We start from the raw sequence: 8,029 nt of genomic DNA, 5'->3' as shown, positions 1-8,029 counted from the left end.
ACAAGCAGTGGAGGAGTGTTGCCCTTTCTCCATATCCTCTCCAAAACAAACTGGCATTGGTGTTTTTGATTTTAGCCATTCTGACAGGAGTAAGATGGTATCTCAGAGTTATTTTGACTTGCATTTCCCTAGTGGCTAAGGATCTTGAGCACATTCTTAAGTATCTTTAAGTCATTTTGGAATCCTCTGTTGAGAATTCTCTATTTAGTTTTGTATTCTACTTTTTAATTGGATTATTTGGTGTTTTGTGACAAGCTTCTTGAGTTCTTTGTATATTTTAGAAATCAGCCCTTTGTCAGATGTGGAGTTAGTAAATATCTTTTCCCATTCTGTAGGCTGCTGTTTTGTCTTGTTGACTGTGTCCTATGCCTTACAGAAGCTTCTCAGTTTCAGGAGGTCCCATTTATTGATTGTTGATCTCAGAGTCTGTGATACTGGTGTTATGATCAGGAAGCAGTCTCCTGTACCAATTCATTCAAGGGTACTTCCCACTTTGTCTTCTAACAGGTTCAGTGTGGCTGGATTTATGTTGAGGTCTTTGACTTAAGTTTTGTGCATGATGATAGCTATGGAACTATCTGCATTCTTCTACATGCCAGCATCCAGTTATGCCAACACTATTTGTTGAACATGCTTTCTTTGTTCCATTGTATAATTTTATCTTCTTTATCAAAAATCAGGTGTTTGTAGGTATGTAGGTTAAAGTCAGTGTTTTCAATTCGATTCTGTTGATTTTCCTATTTTTGTGCCAATACCAAGCTGTTTTCGGGACTATAGCTCTATAATAGAGTTTGAAGTCAAGGATAGTGATGCCTCTGGAAGTTCCTTTATTGTATAGAGTTGTTTTGGCTATCTGTGTTTCTCATTAGACCCATAATGTCTCCCTATGTTAACGTATCTCTTACCTTTATATCCCTTTTTTTGTTTGTTTGTTTTAATTCTTGCCTATTTTATATGTTAACCTTCTATTGAATGTGTAGTTGAGAAAAAACTTTTCCCATTCTGTAGTCTGTCACTTTGTCCTTTGGCATACAGAAGCTTTTCAGTTTTGTGACTCATTCTTAGGACCTGAGTTATTGGTGTTCTGTTTTAGAAAGTCTTTTCTTGTTTGCCAGTGAGTTCAAGACTACTCCCCACTTCATCTTCTATCAGATTCAGTGTATGTATATGACCTTATGTTAAGTCCTTGGATCCATTTGGAACTGAGTTTTGTTCAGGGTGATAAACATGGATCAATTTGTATTATTCTACATGCAGTCATATTGTCTTCCTTATTTTTGTCTATAGGAATTCAGGGTTTAGTCAGACCTGTAAAAAATACATAAAATGCCTTTAAGCAACCAAAATCAATGACTCTGTATCTGTATGTTTTCTCTTTATATAAATGTAAAGTATAACCCTAAATCCAATTGGATAATGATTAGTTACTTCCAGCACCCAGGAGGCAGAGGCAAATGGGTCTCTGTGAGTTCAGGTCTACATAGCAAGTTCTCATACAACCAGGGTTACTTAGAGAGACCCTGTCTAAAAACTTAAAGGAAGAAAGGAAGGCAGGAAATAAAGAAGGAAAGAAGGAAGGAATGAAGGAAGGAAGGAAGGAAGGAAGGAAGGCTGGCTTCCTACAACAGGAAGTCATTCAGTATCTGTAGCTCTTCATATAAATGAGTCTACATCCGGTCAATACAAGTAGTTTAATATTCAAGGATAAGATGAAGGAAACCTGGGACAGGTAAAGATCCTTCTTCCCATGTCAATATGGAACTTGACATATGGGACAGAATTCACCATAGAAAAATCTAACTGTGCTGCAAATTTTTTTCTATTTTCTTGGCATGAGATTGCACATAAATATTGACAACATCTAAATTTAAGAATCTGTACATAGGAGATGAAAATGTAGGTAACAGATGCAGCACACACACACACACACACACACACACACACACCAATTGAAAAGAGAAAGAATCTATATTGAAATCTGTGAACTTAAAGCTCTTTGGATAGATAGTCTCTTCCCATCTACAATGAGAGGAGCTCACTAACAGCAGCTGATCCTCGCAGATATGGCTCCAGGCTGCCAAAGCTTTCTCAGGAGTAGACTATTAAGAGCCTGTTTGTACATTATGTTTGGATTTAGAATGTATTTGCTCTTAAAAGAAACATGAATTATAGGATTTCCATAAATCATGACTATGTTAAGTCAGGGGCCCTGACTGTGGTTACATAAATTTGCCATTTCGATCTTTCATACATCTATAACAAAAATGCCATGGTTTGTGCTAATATTAAAATCAGTACTGTATATTCCAAAGTCAGTCTTTATAGACATAGAAATATTGGAGTAGACACAGACAACATCTACACTCTGGTTCATGCTGAGACAGGGTTTCTGTGTGTAGCCCAGCTGTCCTGGAACTCGATCTGTAGACAATTAGGATATTCACACAAGATGCTCCTTTTGAATATGCTCTGTTTGTTTGCACAAACATTCCTTACAGTACTATACTATTATAAATATTACATTAATCTCAAGTCAGGCAGTATTGGACCATGCCTTTAATCCTAACACTCAGTAGACGGAGATAGGCAGATCTTTGAATTTGAGGCCAGCCTGGCCTACAGAGTGAGTTCCAGGACAGCCAGGGCTATACAGTGAGACCCTGTCTTGAAAAAAATTTCAATGATCTCATGTGAAAAGACATCCCACCAAGTGTGGAACAGTGGACAGGGAATGCTGCAGGCTTCTCCTAGTGACTCTTCTTTCACAAGGGTGCTTCAGGAGCAAGCTCGACTCATATCCCTCTGGAAGTCCTTCACCTGTGGCAGGCCATGAAAGAGAGAATACCACTGTTGGAAGTTCCAGAAGGTCCTTGAGAGCTTCATACAGCTTCTAGTGCTGACAAGCAGGCATGTGTGAACTCGGCAATGGTGCCAGAAACTCAATGGTGGCTAGAGTCAAGACACAAGGTGGCCAGTCTCAAAGTCCCTTTGCTGATGGGGATCAGCACAGAGGCTTGAGATGCCTGTGCCTCAGGAGCATGGCTGTGAAATCCTGGCATCACCTCCAGAAGTTTCAGCTTTGTTTGTTTGTTTGTTTTTGAATTGTTCCAGCGTACATCAGCTTTGCGCAATCTGGTTTACCGTTTAGGATTGGTTCACCAACATATCAGAGCCTGCCTTAGACTTGGATCATATTGGAGCTGCTTTGTGGCTGTCTCCTTATCTTGAAAACATTACACTATTTCAAATTACACAAAATGGTTTCTTATGTTTCTGACAATAACTCTATTAAGACCCTTCACAGTATTGCACAACCTCCACCACTAACCATCTCTAGATCCCCCACTCCTCCAGAATGATTTTTTTTCTTGAAAACTTAAAATTCTGGAATGCTTGGAAGCAGAAAGTTTACTCAGAATAAACAAAGCCATCAGTTCAATTCCCAGCACTTAAGTTTTGCTTGTGTCATCTTGGCACAAGGCACAAACTAGAGTCATCTGGGAAAGGGAATCTCAATATGAGAAAATGTCTCCATCAGATTAACCACAAGCAAGTCTGTGGGGGGGCGTTTTCTTGATTAATGACTGACTAATGATTGATGTGGGAGATCCCAGCCCATTGTTGGCAGTGCCACAGCTGGAAATGTGGCTCTGAGTTGCACAAGAAAGTAATCTGAGCAAGACATGAGACTCAAACGAGGAAACTGCACTCCTCTGTGATTTCAAAAGCAAACTAGCATGGGGATAAAGTTGAACCTCTGTACCCATTAAACAACAATCTCCCCATTTACCTCTACCCCCAGACCCTGGTAACCATTACTCTACTTTCCATCTCTATGACATGTTTCTGAATGGCCATCTATATCCTTATCCCTCTTTTATTTTTTCTCAGTTACACTTATTGTTATGTGACTCACACTGCTTGCCTTTTTCTTCTGCTGGAATATAGGATAACTGACTGCAGGAACTTCATGTATTTTCATTTGTTACTCTATCCCCAGAGCCTAGCACAGTTCTTGTTAAGTTCAGGAGCATAACAGGTGTTATTATGAATGAAGTTCAATGGGAAACACACACATTTGCCAACGTCTTGATCAAAGGGCTAGTCTGGCCCTGATGATGTGCAGTCCATCAACTCTTTGCTACCTTCTCAACGATCAGTCCTCTACTAGTAAACCATTCTTGGTGTCATCTTCTTAAGACTTCCTGCCTTTTGTCATCACTCCAACTTTTTAGTTCCCTTTCTCTGTCACACCCTGAAGAGTGCTTCCTCCAGTCCATTGATGTCTCTAGGCATGTGAACATATTGATTCTTTCTATCTAGCCATGTTGATGGCTTTATCTTGAGTGCACAAATCAAATTCCTGGAGTAGAGACAAGCTGTTGCTCTTCAGTTAAAAGCCAATACAACTCAGTGGTTATTTAACAAGTTGGGGGCTTCTTATGCACCAGTTCCTTGTACTGAAATGATGAAACAAAAGCCAGTATTTGTATTGTACAAATATATAAATTGTATTATAGGGAGTGCAAAGGCAAGGAATGAGAGAAGAACTAATCAGGATATTTATATGAAAGAAAGAAGCAGCAGCCTTTTGCCGTTGAGGCGTCCCCTTGAAGATGGTGTTAACTAGAGTTTTTAGGTTAAAATCCTGGGCTTTTTGTATCCACAAGAGGCTAGGATCACCTATCCATCTCTCACAGGTGGCAAGTAATTGTTAAAATCAGAAAGAAATTTATTTAATATGGCCATGTTGGGAAGAAAATCAAATAAAGGTGTCCAAAGACCCTCAGTCTAGCTTTCAATAGAGGAGGAATTGGAGGAGTGTGTCATGAAGCATGTGTAATTGAGAGGTTTTAGTTCAATTATGGTCAGATTATCATTGTTTCAATTCTAGTTCTTCAAAGTGGTCCACAAAAGTCGTTGTCATGGCCATCATTTGAGGGGAACAATCTCAGGAGCTCATTACTTTTACTCTAGGGTACAGCTGCATCATCATAGATAACTATCTCATGGAGAAGAAATCTGCTCTATAAGGTTCTTTAGTTGGGGAATCCAAGGTGCCTGCAGGTTTCAGACAATGACCTATCTTAGTACCTCCGAGTTTGAAGGACAAGAAGATAGGTTAGACAACAACCCTCCAAGGATAGAGAGTGTATCTGAATGAGCCTAGGGCACGTTTCTGCTTTAGCTGAAAATATGATAAGGATAGTGAGCCTGCTTTAGTTTCTGTGGAGAAAATCAGTTTCCTAAAATAGTTAAGACTCCTAGTGTGCAGAATTAACTCCAATGGTTAGGAGTTCAGATGCTGGCATGATCTGTAATACTGGTTGTCCAAGTTTATACTGACTGTCTTAATTAGCATTCTGTTGCTGCGAAGAGACACCATGACCAAGGCAACTCTTATAAAGGAAACTATTTATTGGGCCTTGTTTACAGTTTCAGAAGTTTAGTCCATTGTCATCATGGCAGGGAGCAGGAAGAAATGCAGGTAGACATGGTGCTGGGGAAGAAGCTGAAAGTTCTCCATTAGGATCCGCAGGCTGCAGGAAGAGAGACATGGGGCCTGGCTTGAGCATCTGAAAACACCAACCCCAACCCCATTGGCACACTTCCCCTAGCAGGGCCACACCCACTCCAATAAGGCCACACCTCCTAATCTCTTTCAAGAAGTGCCACACCCTAGTGACCAAGAATTCAAATCTATGAGCCTAAAGGGGCTATTCCTATTAAAAACCAGCATATGGTTGTCTCACATATCATCTCAGCATGGCCCTATCCACCTGTTTTTAGCATTTCAACCTCACTTACTGGAAAGACTCAGCTCATCCCTAGATATGGTAAGGCCGGTCTTTTGTGTTCTCAGAGAATTCATCCTACACACATACCCTGCAAGGTAACTCACCTGACTATTGTCTGTGTTCCTTGCTAAGTGATGTCTTTAGGATAGGACTTTGTCATCTCTACACCTTACTACCTGGATATTCAATAACTATTGGATGATGGAACAAACAATCTCTGAAGACAAAACATGAAAGAATTACATTGGATAAATAAAATAGATTTTAAGTGAGGGCCCAGTGAGATCACCTAATGGGACCATTCTGTGGTTAGAGAGAAAGATTTTGCAGGGATCGAATGGGCAAGGCTGTCTCTGGTGGCAGGGAACAACAGTCAGGTGGGGAAGCAGTCAGATTTCAGTATGACAGTCAGCAGGTGGGGCTCCTTGAGCTGATACCGGCTGTTCATGTTAACCGGAAACTAGATGTTCAAGGTAGATGACCTTTAGAAGAAATTCATATTTTTGTTTTTCTTTGTTTTTCTTTACAGGGGATTCAACCTATAACCTTTCCCACACAAGGATACATCATGGAGCCATAGTCCCTGAATGAATTTAGTTTAATTAATTAATTGATTGTATGTTTTATGTATTTATTTTGAGACAGTATTTCACTAAGTAGCCCTCACTGATCTTGAACTCACTGAGTAAGTCAATCTGACTTTGAACTTACAGAAATCTGCCTGCCTCTGCCTCCTGAGTCCTGAAATTGAAAGTGTGTGCCACCACACTAGGTTGTAATGAGTATTTTAAACAAAGGAGGAAAAAGTTCCTTTTTTGTTATCATGACTGTCTCTGAAATAAAAATATGTTTAGAAATCAAGAGGCAGAAAAACATTATGAAAATTACCTTATAGTTAGTAAAAAAAACCCATACTTTGTCATTTACACATAAATTTTAATTCCTGTTTGTAAAGCTCTACAAGACTAATGTATGCTGAAAGAGAGAAAGTTTGTGTTTTCTTTACCCAGTGCAAGATGCATAGAATGCATCATCGCAGCATAAGAGAGGCATGGTACACTTACTTAGTGTAAGTCTTGCATGACACAGAGTCTTCAGAAATAAAGATGTGAGACTCAGGGAAAATAGCGTATTTTTAGAGATGGTCAGGCAGAAGTCAGATTGTAGGACAAAAGGGTATTATCTAGTGGAAGCAAGCCTCACAGACCTGTGTGTCAGATTCCTAGTCTAAGACCAGGCCAGAATTTCTCAGATGTGAAGGTCTTCAAACCTACTTTCTAGGTCAGAGAATTCTTGTATGTCTGATTTAGGGGAGAAAAGGTGAAGTCAGAAAACAACTTTCCTGCTTCTGCAGTGTCTTCCACCTTTTCATCTTAAAATATTCAGTAGGGGCAGATAAGGTGGCGCACACCTTTAATCCCAGCACTCAGGACGCAGAGGTAGGTGGATCTCTGTGAATTACAGACCAGCCCCGTTTATAGAGTGAGTTTCAGGGCCAATCCAAGAAGTGTCTCTTACCCAGGGTTTCCACTGCTGTGATATGTTGAGCCCCAGCCCCCACGGACTTTTGTGCATTGCTTGTCAACTGATAACCACAGGGGCATCCAGGTCTCTAGTCCTGGCTTACAGCCCCAGCCTTGCCCACCTGACATCAATATCTAGCATGAGGAAAACACCAACTCTTACACCTGGGTTTCTCCACTGTGCTGTAAGTCTCTATATAAGGCTGCCCACTCCTTACAGCAGACACACAGATGCAGCACATACACATACACATTCTCCTGGCAATAAAGGCAGCAGACACATTCTCTTCGCACAAACAGCTGGACATCTTGTCTTTTATTTCCGGATACCTCGAACTTGTTCATGGCATAGATGCCACGGTGATAAACATCATAGAGCAACTGGGGAAGAAAGGATTTATTTGGCTTACATGTCCACATTGTAGTCATCACCAAAGTAAGTTAGGACAGGAACTCAAGCAGTGCAGGATCCTAGTGGCAGCAGCTGATGTAGAGGCCATGGAAGGTGCTGCTTACTGACTTACTCCACATGATTTGCTCAGTCTGCTTTCTAATAGAACCCAGGGCCACCAGCCCAGGGATGGCCTCACCTACAATGGGCTGGGTCCTCCCCCACCAATCACCAATTAAGAAAATGCCCTAGAGGTTTATGTACTGGCTAATCTTGTGGAGGCATTTTCTCAATTGAGGCCCTTGCCCCTCCAAAGA

The sequence above is a fragment of the Mesocricetus auratus genome, unplaced genomic scaffold (assembly GCF_017639785.1).
Source record: "Mesocricetus auratus isolate SY011 unplaced genomic scaffold, BCM_Maur_2.0 Super-Scaffold_100029, whole genome shotgun sequence".
In the NCBI taxonomy this organism is placed as follows: Eukaryota; Metazoa; Chordata; class Mammalia; order Rodentia; family Cricetidae; genus Mesocricetus; species Mesocricetus auratus.
Note: the sequence above shows the minus strand (reverse complement) of the source record.